The sequence below is a fragment of the Dreissena polymorpha genome, chromosome 6 (genome assembly GCF_020536995.1).
Source record: "Dreissena polymorpha isolate Duluth1 chromosome 6, UMN_Dpol_1.0, whole genome shotgun sequence".
NCBI lineage: Eukaryota > Metazoa > Mollusca > Bivalvia > Myida > Dreissenidae > Dreissena > Dreissena polymorpha.
In genome coordinates this window covers 21,460,850-21,475,679 of record NC_068360.1, presented here as the reverse complement: position 1 = coordinate 21,475,679, position 14,830 = coordinate 21,460,850, and positions in this window count along the sequence as shown.

Sequence of the window (14,830 nt, the reverse complement as noted above, 5' to 3'; positions counted from 1 at the left end):
TTGATGAAAAAAATGGTCATCTATTACAACCAAAAATAAAAAACTTACTTCGAAGAGTGCATGTTGTTGTTTAAAAAAAAAATTTCAAATAATTAAACCTAATGTACAAGTCTCCATACATGTCAAAAACTTTCCAAATGAAATAAACCAGGGAAAACAATAAAATATGACTTTGAAAATTGAAAATTGTTGTTCTTATTTTTTAAATAACACATCCAGATGTGTTAACAAATTGTACAATAACAGCATATCAATTTATGCTCTTTGATGATTTACAGTGAAATATGTGTGACAAAAACTGTATATTTCACTGTTCAAACAGTGAAAAATATCATTATTTCTCACTGTAATTTTTCATTGTTTTTTGTTACCAATCGTCTACAGTAAATGCAAAATTGTGAAATGACGTAGCGTCATATAATTCAGATTCCCGCAGAATTTTCTGATAAACATGGATTTTATAGCAGTAAGTTTGTCAACTTGGCATAAAATACTAAGAAAATGTGTTAGTTTCAATAGACTATCTAATTTTATTAACTCGTAATCATTGAAAGTAAATACTTTCACTTGTTGCTTCGCCACTCACGAAAAGAATAATTTCTATTTCTATGATCTCTTTACCAACAAACAACAAATATCCTATCTTTATTTCACATAATCATTCAGCATAAATCAATTGCATATTGTTTGTTCATACATATATGAGCAACTATTGCTAATGGAGCCTGATCCATGCATGTTGAGTGTCGAGCAAAGAAGGTTTGCCCAGACGGTGTATGAGCAAAGGGTGTTTGCCCAGACGGTGTATGAGCAAAGGGGGTATGCCCATGCGGTGTATGAGCAAAGAGGGTTTGCCCAGACGGTGTATGAGCAAAGGGGATTTGCCCATACGGTGCATGAGCAAATGGGATATGCCCATGCGGTGTATGAGCAAAGAGGGTTTGCCCATACAGTGCATGAGCAAAGGTCCATCTATTTTTAATAGAGAACTCTGTACTCTATGGCTTTAATCTTTGTTTTTATGACCACTGACATTTGCATGGTCAAAACAAAGCAAATGAAGCTGAAACAGTCCAGTCTATAATGTCGTTTTCCAACTTCACATAATAGACTGTTCCTAGATGTTGGGATGCAAACCTAAGCATAGGAAGATTATTTATTTTGCTTTAATGGCATTTTTACCACATACCATAAAAGGAATTGAATAAAACCCATTCATAATAAAGCTGGTAAGCTAGTCATTTTTACTTTTTTATTCAAAAATTATAGTATAGTTTGAAAGAAAATTAAACCCCTCCTACAATCAGGGGTTTCTTTTAGAAAGAGGGGAAGACGCTGGACGCTGGGTAAAAGAGGAAAATCGAGAGACATATTTGGGGAAAAAATAACAAGAAATATCTTTAAAAAAGATATACGGCGTTGATTGTGGTCGATGTTTATGAACGATCAAAAGTTATCTCTATGAGATAAAAAGTAGCGGATGCCTTTTTTCTGCGCAGTTCTTAGCTACATCATAAGCAAATCAATTACGGGGTGTTGCGCCAGATTTCGTGTCTTATTTTGCTTTATGTGATATTATTACTCAGATATCTATATTTACTGAATAGAAAAACACAAAAAACATGAAAATAAACGAGTGCATATAGGTCAGCCGGCAATACTCGAATCTTATTTAATTGCATAATTATAGTATAGTGAATTATTGTGCTCATGCTTAATAAACTGGTCTAAATGGATAAAAATTTCTAATTAATTTTATCAAAATTGGTCCTTATCATGCAAATGTTGAAACCATATTAAAAATCGATGATTGACATACCACAATAATATCGCCGAATATCTTTATTTAGTATCTATCTGATCAAAACAGACTTCAAGTGCACAAAGTTTATGAGACGGCGTTTATATAAAGATTTCTGCAACTGACCGCAAACTGACCTTGATACAGTCTTCCTGAAAAGGCCGGTCCTCCGGTCTTGTCCGGCAAAATTCTTTACGGTCCGGCGAAGTTTCTATTATCGCCGGGCCTTGTGACAGGCAAAAAAATGACTGAATACCGAAAAGTCATACTAGCCAAAAGAACGATAACACCCAATTAGAATAACTCTTTTCGTTAGTTTCGAGCCTTTTTGTAATTAAGAACACTATCGCGTCACTAGTTCTTAGGAGTGCTCTCCCTTTGTTTTTGTTTTTTTGAGAACGTCAATTTGATTGGTCCGATTATTATCATCTATCCATTTACAAAGGTTGTAACAAAAAACTACACATGAACAAAATGTCGTTGCCAACGTACTTCGATGGTGCTCAACCTGGCCATAAAAGAAAACTTACCGATGAAGAAAAAAAATAAAAAAATTGAAAGATTATGAAGCCAAGCGAGTTAACAGAACTTTTCAAACTAAGTGGATGACCGACCGAAGTTGACTTCATTATGAAGAGTCAAGTAACAAAATGTTTTGTGACATATGTAAACACGATCAAATGCGATGCAAGTCAACAAATCCATTCGTTGTCGGATGTTGTAATTTTAGGATATCAGCGATAATTGACCATGAAAAATCAATCCCACACAGCCACGCCATAACAGCCAAGAAGGCAAAGGAGATGTCACCACTAGAAAAAAACAAATCCCAAGCAGGCAATGCCTTAATGAAGACGACACAGATTGTGATTCGGATGATTGTGTTGACTTTCAAAACGAAGAATGCAACACCAATCTTGTTATGTCATTTTGTTCCGAGTCTAATTAGAAAGTGTTTTTGGTTTTACTCTATCAAGTGTACTGAGACACAGGCTGCGCATTGTTTGTAATAAATATGAGTTAAACTTTACTAAATTCTTCAGTAATAAACTCACGCTGTTCGGACAGGTGAATTTTTGTCCGGACAGGCAAACTTTTCCAGCAGCCTGTCCTGTTGACAGGCACCTTTTGGGACTTTTCAGGAAGCCTGTTGATACCTTGCGGATTAGAATGCAATGCATTACAGTCACTACGGTATTGTCAGTAAGACCGGTGTTGAATGATCGCAACCCCTTCTGCGAACTCCGGTGATGAACTGTATATAAACTCTGACTTTCACAAATGGCCGCGAATTGACCCGAAACCTCGCGGGTTGAAATGCAATGCAAGTAAGTTCTAAATATGACAACATAGCCTTTAGCATAAACGCTTTTGCGCTGGTAATTCTCTGAAAATAAAAGGTGAACGCACAAACTGTATTTATGTCGAAAATTGATTGTAAAACTGTTCTATCTATTGAGCCTTTTCATTAGAGATAAAATTGTTTCATGCAGTAAAACAGTGTTACAAAGACGCGGATATGTTTCCAATGTTCTGGTGTTATACTCAAATCAGCCAATGGAATAAATGAAGTGTATTCATTCGTACCTAGCCGCGGGAAATTTTATTTAAGTATTATTGGAGACTTACAAAGGTCAAGTCAGGGTGAAAAGCTGGCTTAATACAGCTTACGCCGAAAAACTGTTCATTTCAATGTCTATAACTCACCTACAGACTTCAGGGGGTTTTTTTTAAGAAAAAGAGGCATGTCTCTGGCCTTTTTGTTCTTAAACACATGAACAAGTATGATATTAAAGTCAAAGTCCTAAATAAAGTTGCAGGTGTAGATCTAATAATGGGAAATGTTTTCAACTGGGGCCGGGGAACGATGTCAATATTATGATTTCAATTTCATGATGAATGGGTTGACGATCTAGATCAGCTACAGTATTGGAAGGGAAAGGTGCGGCAGCTGCTGATTGTCTACTTTCACTTTCACAATAATCCGACAGTATTAATCGATGTTGATTACATGTACCTCCGAATCCTGCTGGGTTCAACAGTTTTTGATGATTCATTCTTAAAAAATGCGTCAACTCAATTAATATTTTCCGAGTCCGAACGTTTTATTTTGTTCATGTATGAACGCCAATTGTGAGACTTTTTTCTGTTTTAACGTTTATATCTTGGCTTTCACATAACCCGGATGAAAATTCGACTGGTTTCCGGTAATTAATTGACGAAACACCCTTCTCACGCAAGACAGGAATCCAGTAAAATAGTCACATGATTAATACGATTAGTTGCCCGGTTTCCATGACGTTATTTAAGAGCTATATATAGAATCACTGGGATTCCCAGATTTGAGTGTTTGTCGGGAGAGAGAGAGAGAGAGAGAGAGAGAGAGAGAGAGAGAGAGAGAGCGAGATCGTTGTACATAGTACAAATTGGATAAGTGTCGACTTCCCAAAAGAAAAAAACATTTCTTTGAGGGTAAAATATTATATTTTGGTGAAAAATTATATTTATGGAGGGGAAATGGTATTTTTAGGGGAAAATTCTGGTAGGGGAAGAGGCCGAATATCGGCGTCACTTTCTTAGTAAAAAAAACCCCTGACAATAGATAATTATAACTTTCAGAACATGAGATCAAAGGGGTGACCACATTATGAAAACTGAGGCATGACTATTTAGCATGTGACCTATATTTTAACTATTTGCTTATCACCATGGCAATTAAAATCTTATTAGCATACATGCCATACGTCCCGATCTCGGCGGGACAGTCCCGCTTTTGGGCCCTTTGTCCCGCCGTCCCGATATGAGACGATTTGTCCCGACATTCGTAAAAAACGATGTAAGGTCTATAGGTTCCCAATAAAATTCGCTATTCAAGCTCTGTTTCGCTAACACTTACCCCCGCTAATCCCTTTATTGCCCCCAAATAACAATCCGATTCTACTTATCGTGTGTACCAGTGTTGTTTATGACACCTTATCAGCGATTTATCGGCTAATTATTGATTCCATCAGGCATTCACACCATGGTGGTCTTCAAGATAGTGGTCGCTTATTGATATCGATAGTTGTATTATAATGAAGTAAATGTTGAAAATGTGTTTATTTTTGTATTTGTTTGAAACGGTTTACAAAACAATTGTTTTGTAAAATTAACTCTACGTCATTAATGAGTCTTTTACATTCAATGTTTAGTTCATAAATAGCGGGATAATCCGAATGTGCAATATACCAAAATCGCAACAAACAGTCCAATAAGTGATACCCAACCTGTCTAGTGTAATTGGGTGTAATTGTTATAAAAACAACGAGGTGCTTTGCATGACAGCTTGACCCTACTCCAATTAAGCTAAAAACAACGAGGTGCTATGCATGACAGTTTGACCCTACTCCAATTAAGCCGCGACAATTGACAAGTAACAAACTGCGCATGGATACATGCTTAAAAAAACATCGCAACAAACAGTAAAAGTGGTACCCATCTTGTCTTGTGTTATTGTAATAAAAACAACGTGTTGGTATTCATCACAGTTTGACACTACCCCCAATACAGCGCCTGACAATTCACAATTCAGTTTCATCTGTGTATATAAGAAGAAAACAAAATAAGATTATTAACATTAGAGAAAAATAATTCGAGTAAAGCATCCATAGACTTTTTTTTTATGAAAAAAATAAAATCCATAGACTTCTTTTGTCCTTTTGTTTTTTGTTGGTGTAAAAACGGTTGAGGCGTTGTTGAGAGTTAAAATGAACACAAAGACGGTTTGCTTCCACCAAAAACCTACCTCGGAAATGTGTACGGCCGCGCATTCCGTGTGTAACTGTTCTGTAGATAGTTTACTGTAACCCGTACTTTCAGCGTACTGGATAGCCTCCCCTGCGTTAATGTTTGCCATTGAAATTAATATAATGAGTATTGTTTTTGTAATGTTCTAGATTTAGTACTCTAAAAAGATGAATATTATCCTCGTTGTTTGCTATTGTATTATTTTATAAAACTGTTATTGTTATGTTTTAGACTCCATGCTTCATATCAGATGTTTTATGTCTTGAATAAAAGTATCAAGAGTATTTGTTAGTACTATACTGACTACAGTAAAGGTGAAATGATAGATCGTTTTAGGTGTCCCGCTTTTTGGTCAAATGTCCCGACAATTTTTTATGTAATGTCCCGCTTTGGACCTAAAAAATTATGGCATGTATGCTTATTAGTGTGAAACCCAGCATTCACATTAAAGAATTAGAGCAGACTACAAAAGCGGGCTTCTCTTTAGTCTCTATCAATCATGTTAATTTCTCTTTGAAAATGAAATATTGCTCAGTTTTCATGCAAAATGATCTTGTATCATCTCTAGACCATGTTAAATATAGAAAGTTGTATATTGTTTTCAAGGGAAGTCATGTTCTCTGATCAATTGTTAAATACAACCAACATGGAGACTGTCATACTGGGAAGATTATAATTTATGTGCAATAAACATTTTCTGCATATACAAGCATAATTTAACTTCATTTGATGATCAAAAAGAAAAAGAACAAAGATCTATGAACATAAGTATCATGGTATTTTCTCCATTAATTGACCATATTTAATGAATAAACACAACATTTTACAAAACATATAATAGCTCTATGTAAACATCAAAACCAAAAGAACTTTTTAAGAAGTAACATGACATAAAATTGTGCAAAAAAAAAATGTGCAAAATCATTAGCTCAACATAGCTTGTAACAAAGAATTAAGCTGCACTCTGTAAAAGAAGTGCATTTGAGTACAGTATTGTACCAGATTAGCCTGTGAAGTCTGCACAGGCTAATCTGGGAGAATCTTTTCCGCTTTAATGGAGAACCCACCCTAGACGGAAAGTGTAGTCCCTGAATTGCCTGTGTGGACTGCACAGGCTAATTACTGACCCATCTTGAACATAGGCAAGCATGATGCCCTGTTTTCCCAGAGCCAGGTTTAACCCTTTGCATGCTGGGAAATTTGTTATCTGCAAAAATGTCGTCTGCTGAATTTCTAAAATTAGCATTTTCTTTGATTTTTTTCAAAGAATACTATCAGAGTAGCAAACAGTTTGGATCCTGATGAGACGCCACGATCAGTGGCGTCTCATCTGGATCCAAACTGTTTGCAAAGGCCTTCAAAATTCGGTTCCCCGCACTGAAAGGGTTTAAGCCCCGTTTTCCCAGAGCCAGGTTTAGTAGCTAGAACCATGTATATCCGTGCCAAGTTTAAATAAACAGCTGGTGAATTAATGAGATACCCAGCCAGTATGGGTCTATCAGTAGGATCTTTTGACATGGAAAGTGCATTATCTTCCTCTTCATAAACTTCCTGTGTGAGATGTAAATTTTCAATTATCAGGGCTCAGCACTAGGGCTGTTACCAAGCTCAGTGCAAGAAGGTTGTAGATGATGTGTTCTGGGTGCCTTTGATGGCCTCTTCTTGTTCCATGTGCCTAGAGGAATGTCATTTTGTCTGGCCCACTTGTGGTCAATTAAATTCACTGATAATCAGCTTGGAGCAAATTGAAATGAGGACTTGTATGGCCCCTGCACTGTTACTTATGATGGAACAGGAATTATTAACAACAGATGGTGACGCTAATATTCTAGGGCTTCAGATTAGAAAACAAATTTTATTAGAATGGTTGGTCTGCTGTTATGCATAAGTATGATGGATGTTTTTTGTAACTGTTTTGAGACTGACTGAAATAATATTGTTTTTTTAGGTTTACTGTTGTATCAAAGGCATTATGTTTGTTTGTTTCTTCATTTTTTGTTCTTTTTGATAGTTGCATTTTATGTAATAGTGTTTATCAGTGTTTCAATCATTGTATTAGGAAAGCTTAAATAAAGCACTCTAGAGAGCAGAGGGTCAGACCGCACATTGTCTGAAGATCCTTACAGGAAACTTAACCCATTTATGCCTAGTGGACTCTCCCATCCTTCTAAATTGGATCAATTTATTTTCAAAATTAGGGATGTCTAGTATATTTATTTCTATATTTAGAATATTCCTTACAGAAATTCCTATAAGCAAACAGCGCAGACCCTGATGAGACGCCGCATCATGCAGCATCTCATCTGGGTCTACACTGTTTGCCAAGGCCTTTTTTCTAGAAGCTTGAGGCATAAATGGGTTAATAGGTTTAGTAAATACATGGCCAATTGAACTCTGCAACATGAATCTATTAGTAAACTGTTGCAGTTCTGTCTAATCAAAATGATATACCTGTTGTGTTAATTTGCACCTTGTGAACAGTAGTTGCTATTTTGATCTTTTCCAAAACAATTTCAAAAGAAAATGTGTCTGCTTGTAAATTTGGCCTAAGTGCTATGACAGCATATTAGGTTTGCATTTTAAATGTATGTTATAATATGTAACAAAAAACTTTTCTTTTTTTTTTATAATTGTGTTATATTTCAAGTATTTTACAACAAAAACAAGGGCTGTTTGTAAAACATGCATGCCCCTCATATGGGCTGTAAGTTGTAGTGGCAGCCATTGTGTGAATATGTTTTTTGTCACTGTGACCTTGACCTTTGACCTAGTGACCTGAACATCAATAGGGGTCATTTGCCAGTCATGATCAATGTACCTATGAAGTTTCATGATCCTAGGCGTTAGCGTTCTTGAGTTATCATCCGGAAACCATTTTTCTGTTTCGCGTCACTGTGACCTTGACCTTTGACCTAGTGACTTGAAAATCAATAGGGGTCATCTGCCAGTCATGTTCAATGTACCTATGAAGTTTCATGATCCTAGGTGTAAGCGTTCTTGAGTTATCATCCGGAAACCTTTTTTCTGTTTTGAGTCACTGTGACCTTGAACTTTGACCTGGTGACCTGAAAATCAATAGGGGTCATGTGTGAGTCATGATCAATGTACCTATGAAGTTTCATGATCCTAGGCGTAAGCGTTCTTGAGTTATCACGGAAATCTGATAATGCAGAGTTTACAATGACAACAAATAAATATGTTATAAGCATTATTTATATTATGAGTTATGATTGGTTATGTCATTATATGAGATGTCAGTAAATATTTTAACCAGAGACCATATTTAAAATTCTTCTTCTGATCTAAGTGTATTTCTGTAAATTTCAAAAGTTTGTTTCATACTGATTACAAGTCCGTAGTTTGAAGGAATTCTGTTTTTTTTCTTTGACAATAAAAGATATACCGTTTAAGCTCTAGGCATACTATATTTAAATCATTCATTTTTGGATTAATAATTCCAAGTACTAGATCCTGACATGTAATGTGAATAGGTATGCTTGGTCTACTTCTACGAACAATATCAATAACAAATTTAATAACTTCCTGGGTATGTGAACAGTACCAGAACATTAGTGCATTATATTTTCAACTTTCAAATGACAGAATGTACATACATTATTAGCCACAATTGTCATTTTGAACATTAGGGATTTTGTCCCCAATATTCTGTGGACTATTCTGAACTGGAGCCATCTGATATTAGTTTCTTTAGTTACATTGAATACAAGTGCATGTACTTTTTTCCATTCAATATTTAAAAATGTTGAATTCCAGTTAGTATCACAAGCTGGAATGTCATTGTTTTTAATCTAAATGTTTTATAAATATGTTTCTCTTCTTTAGGGCTGGCTACTATTTTTTTATGTAAGTTGGTAATATAGGTCCTTGAGTGTTTTTGTCAAAATTTGGCAGGTCTTCAAAATTGTCAATGTATTTCTTTATTATGTTTATTAATCCTTGGTACAATAGGAAGTTTACGTTTGTTCCAACTTGTGTATCCAAAGATTCTTTGGAAATAAAGCAGTTTCTTTCTACCATTATGTCTCTCACAAACCGAATACCTCTTTCATATAGACATTTGATATAGATATAGCTATTGCTAATTTTAAAATTATGATTATAAAAAAGAGGCATATCCAGAATATCATCACAATTTAATATTGGCAGCTTTTCAATATTTCAATATATAGTTTTTCAAAACATCAAGCCAAAATTTATTTTTTAAGTGCAAGCATATTTTTTCGGCATACATTTTACCAGTATTGAATACTATTTTAAAATCTATTAACGATCTAGCCAGTGAATAATAATTTCCTTTGTAACAAAAAACTGTTTATTTGCCATATTGTTTATAGTCGACCTTTATTTAAAGTCATGGATGGTTTTATGTAATATGCAAGGGGATGTTAATAACATTTACCACACATATCAGGGATATTCTTTAACCAATTTATGCCTAGCGTCTAGAAAAAAGGCCTTGGCAAACAGCGTCTCATCTCATGATGCGGCGTCTCATCTGGGTCTGCGCTGTTTGCTTATAGGAATTTCTGTAAGAAATATTTTAAATATAAAAATAAATATACTAGACATCCTTAATTTTGGCAATAAACTGATCCAATTTAGAAGGATGGGAGAGTTCACTAGGCATAAATGGGTTAATCAACTGGTCTCTTTGTCTGACCACAAGTGTGTCTTGTTTACTTTAGTCTGGGGCATAATTTTGAATTTATTTAACCCATTTATGCCTAGTGGACTCTCCCATCCTTCAACATTGGATCAATTTATTTTCAAAATTAGGGATGTCTAGCATATTTTTTTTTATATTTAGAATATATCTTACAGAAATGTCTTTAAGCAAACAGCGCAGACCCAGATGAGATGCCGCATCATGCAGCGTCTCATCTGGATCTACACTGTTTGCCAAGTCCTTTTTTGTAGACGCTAGGCATAAATAAGTCAAGTTACCAACTTCAAACTTCATACATGGTTCAACTAGTTTTAAGGAAGAGTTCTGTGCAATAGAAGCATTGTTTTATGGAGTTAATGCCCTTTGCCCGTAGCCCTTTTCCAGTATGAAAATGTTCTTGAAGATATGGAGTTGCAGTTCTTGTTGTATAAGAAATCATGTGGCTTGCATGTGTGGACACTGAAATTAGTATCCCATGCTCAATGTCATTTTGCACATATATGAAAAACTATATAAAAAAAATCAGAAATAAATAAGCTGTGCTTTGGGAAAATAGGGCTTAATGTACATGTGTAACGCATTGCCTCAGATTTATAGCCTGTTAATGAGTCCGCACAGGCTAATCAGGGACAAAACATGCAGCTTTTATGGTATTATTTGTTTAAAGGAAGTTGCTTCTTATGGATAATCCACTCAAGGCAGAAAGTGTTTGAATGCACAGGCTAATCTGGGACGACAGTTTTACTTTACGAAAGTGCATTAAGCCCCATTTTCCCATTTCAAGGCTCAAATGAATATTGAAAGATGTGAAAATTTAGTGAGTGCAATGCAGAATCTTACCTGCAATCTGAAAGAATGCACTGAATCATATCTTCGCACATGTATTTGTAAATAATTTTATGATTTTCTTATCATGGTTCAAACCATCAGTATCTGGAATCTAATCAGGGACTCATTATTTTGTTGACAGAGGTATCAGTAGTATTGACACTTCTGTAGATTATTGTGGTATAGGATTACTTGATCAAAAATGGATGTAATTAATGCATTAACAGTCATTGAACAGATAGATACCAAAGTGGGCATCAAAGGAATTTCAAGGGATTTAAGGGGTTAGGGGTCTATGGTTGACCCTTCTGCCTTTAGTAAGAGTATTGTATTACATGTGAAACAAATGTTACTAAATTGATAAGCAGACTAAATGCATGTGATAAATTGATTTGTGTTCTGAGAAATCTGGGCATAATGCATGTGAGTAAAGTGTCGCCCCAGATCTAAGACTGTGCAGACCGCACAGGCTAATTAGGGACAACACTTTCCACCTAATCTTGTTTTTCAGTAAGGAGGGACTTCCTTGAAACTAAAAATACCATAAAAGCGCACATGCATTATGCCAAGTTTTCTCAGAACACGACTCAATTTTAGTTCCAGGTTAGCCTGTCCTGTCTGCTTATCTTAATCAAGGATGACACTTTCGGCTTTTATGGATTTTTTTCATCAAATTGATGTTTTCATGTTTCCGAGTCTATCATGGAAACATATTGTTTTTTCCATGTCTGTCTGTTGGTTTGTTTGCATCAAACTTTAACATTGGCCATAACTTTTGCAATATTGAATATAGCAACTTGATATTTAGCATACATGTGTATCTCATGGAGCTGCACATTTTGAGTGGTGACAGGTCAAGGTCATCCTTCAAGGTCAAAGGTCAAATATATGGGGGGACATAGTGTTTCACTAACACATCTTGTTTCTAAATGAAAAATTAGTATAGGTGGAAAGTGTTGTTCCAAATTAACCTGTGTAAACTTCACAGTCTGATCTATGACAATTATTTTTACCCACATGCATGAAGTCAGGTTTTCCCTAGAGACCTTTACATTTATCAATTAAATGCATACCAAGTCATAAAATTGGCTTTTAGTCTTTGTAACCCCAATCTAATTGGTTATAATAGCGTATTGAAAAAAAGAAAGCTTGTTATTATGTTGACATTAGCATTATGTCATAAGCATGATTTGATGCATTTGTATGTTAGTATATAATTCTAATTGTTCTTGACTTTGTGTACCTGAACATAAAGTCATTTAAGAAAATGCCTACAAACAAATCGCCCTTGAAAAAACTACATTTGTGTATGTGAGATGTATATGGGGCTGATGTTAGTCAATTATATTGTATATTGATTATGTGACAAACATAGGAGCAGAAGGAGAAGCGAAGAACATGGGGTTACTCAAATAATACACTAGTTGTACTTTAAATACATTTGTCTTATGTATATTAGGAAGTCCCTTAAACATGTGCTATCTAAATGTTCATTCTCGGTGCACTTTTCTTCAATCTAATCCCAGTGTAAGATCAGCGTTTCAGCAGTTGTTTTTTTAACTATTAGGAAACTTGATAAAGAAGCTTAGCTTATAACTATTTATTTAAACTCTAATGCATCGAAAGCCAAAAGCTCATAAACGAAATAAAAAATATTTATATTTGGTGTTATGTTATTAAAGAATTGGATAAGAACACAAATTTCTCTCCTGAGTTTCTTGAGATTAATTGTTTGCTTTATTTTTCAAAAATGCTTAATCCTTGGTAGGATAAGAGGATAAGTAAGTGGTATAAATGAGACACATTCTACGAAATCTGTGCTTAACACATGTTTGTAAAGTGTCGTTCCAGATTAGCCTCATTGCACAGTCCACAAAGGCTAATCAGGGACGACACTAGCTTTACCTTTATATTATTTACGTTTGAATTAAGTATCTTCTTTGCAATAAGCCAGTCATGGCGGAAAGTGTTGTCCCTGATTTGCCTTTGCAGACTGCACAGGCTGATCTGGGATGACACCTTATGCAAATGCCTTAATTTCCTTTTTCTTCGAGGGTGGTTTACATAGAGAAGATCTTTCCAATGTATGGAAACCTTCAGATTGTTGAGCAGACACAGTATCAACCATGATATTATTAAGCTTGTTTAACCCATTTATGCCTAGTGGACTCTCCCATCCTTCTAAATTGGATCAATTTATTTCCAAAATTAGGGATGTCTAGTATATTTATTTCTATATTTAGAATATTTCTTAGAGAAATTCCTTTAAGCAAACAGGGCAGACCCTGATGAGACGCCGCATGATGATGCCATCATGTGGCGTCTCATCTGGGTCTACGCTGTTTGCCACGGTCTTTTTTTCTAGACGCTAGGCATAAATGGGTCAATAGTTCTAGCAACTTAAATTATACTTTTAAAAGGGAAATCAAGTTGAAACAATATAGACCATTTTTAGTTAGTTATATGTTGTTTTTTGTGCAAACCATATCATACCCAACCAACACCCATTACCAGTGACAATTGGGTAACTGTACCTTTGATGAGAATGATGAATGATTCTGAGGAAAAAATGCAAGTTACACCTGACTAATAGCATTATTACCATTCCAACCGGTCTCTAACAGGGTTGTCTAATTAGGTTACACAGCAAACAGAGAAGCTCCCATTTATTAACAGAATGATAATAAGCCATTTCTAACAGAATGATAATTTGCCTATTTCTCCAAATTGGAGGTATTCTTCCCATTCCATTTCTGCCAAGTGATTACCCAATTTATCCTCCTGTTAGCTCATAACAAGCTATTGTTAATTGGCTTCATGAGATAATAACTGTTCATTTCCCCATCTCTCCCATTCACAAGCTATCTATAGATCACAGCTATCTTATTTTCAGGAAACTAATTTAGATACAAGATGTTACTTCTTGGTATTGCTGTAAGTACTACATGGGAAGTTGGTACTTATATATAGTACGACCTAATTATTTTTTTGTTGTTGTTGGTTTTGGTATTCCTCCCTTAAAATAATTTGAAAATCCAAAAAGACATCAACAGTATGAATAATTTCACAAAACAAAAAGTAGAAAAAGATTTGCTCCATGGACAGAGAACTTGCCCTTGATTGGTCCTTGTTGGCTCAGGTACTACTTAACTCTTTCAGTGCTGGAACCGAATTTTGAAGGCCTTTGCAAACAGGTTGGATCCAGATGAGACGCCACAGAACGTGGCGTCTCATCAGGATCCAAACTGTTTGCTATTCTGATAGTATTCTTTGAAAAAAATATAAAAAAATGCTATTTTGAGAAATTCAGCAGACGACATTTTAGCAGACGACAAATTTCCCAGCATGCAAAGGGTTAAAAGTACTCTGGAATTTTATATTCAAGTTGATTGTTACCTAGCTTACAAAGGTCAGCTAAGATTTAAAGCTGGATTAGACAGCTATGCTGAAAAATATTTTGTGTGACTGAAAATATACTACAACATTTGATACAATAGACTATGCTGACTTTATTTATAGTCAAGCAGCATCACCAGCTGACTTGTGGGCAGAAACTATAAGACTATTAAGTAACAAATTGGTATTATCTATTAAACACATGTCAATGTATTTGTTTGAATTGTGGATAGTAAGATGTCAATTATAAACAATCTCAGCAAAGTTTAATTTTATGAAAAGTTTTGAGAGGTGGTTCTTTATGCATAACCGGTATTGTAGCTATATGGACT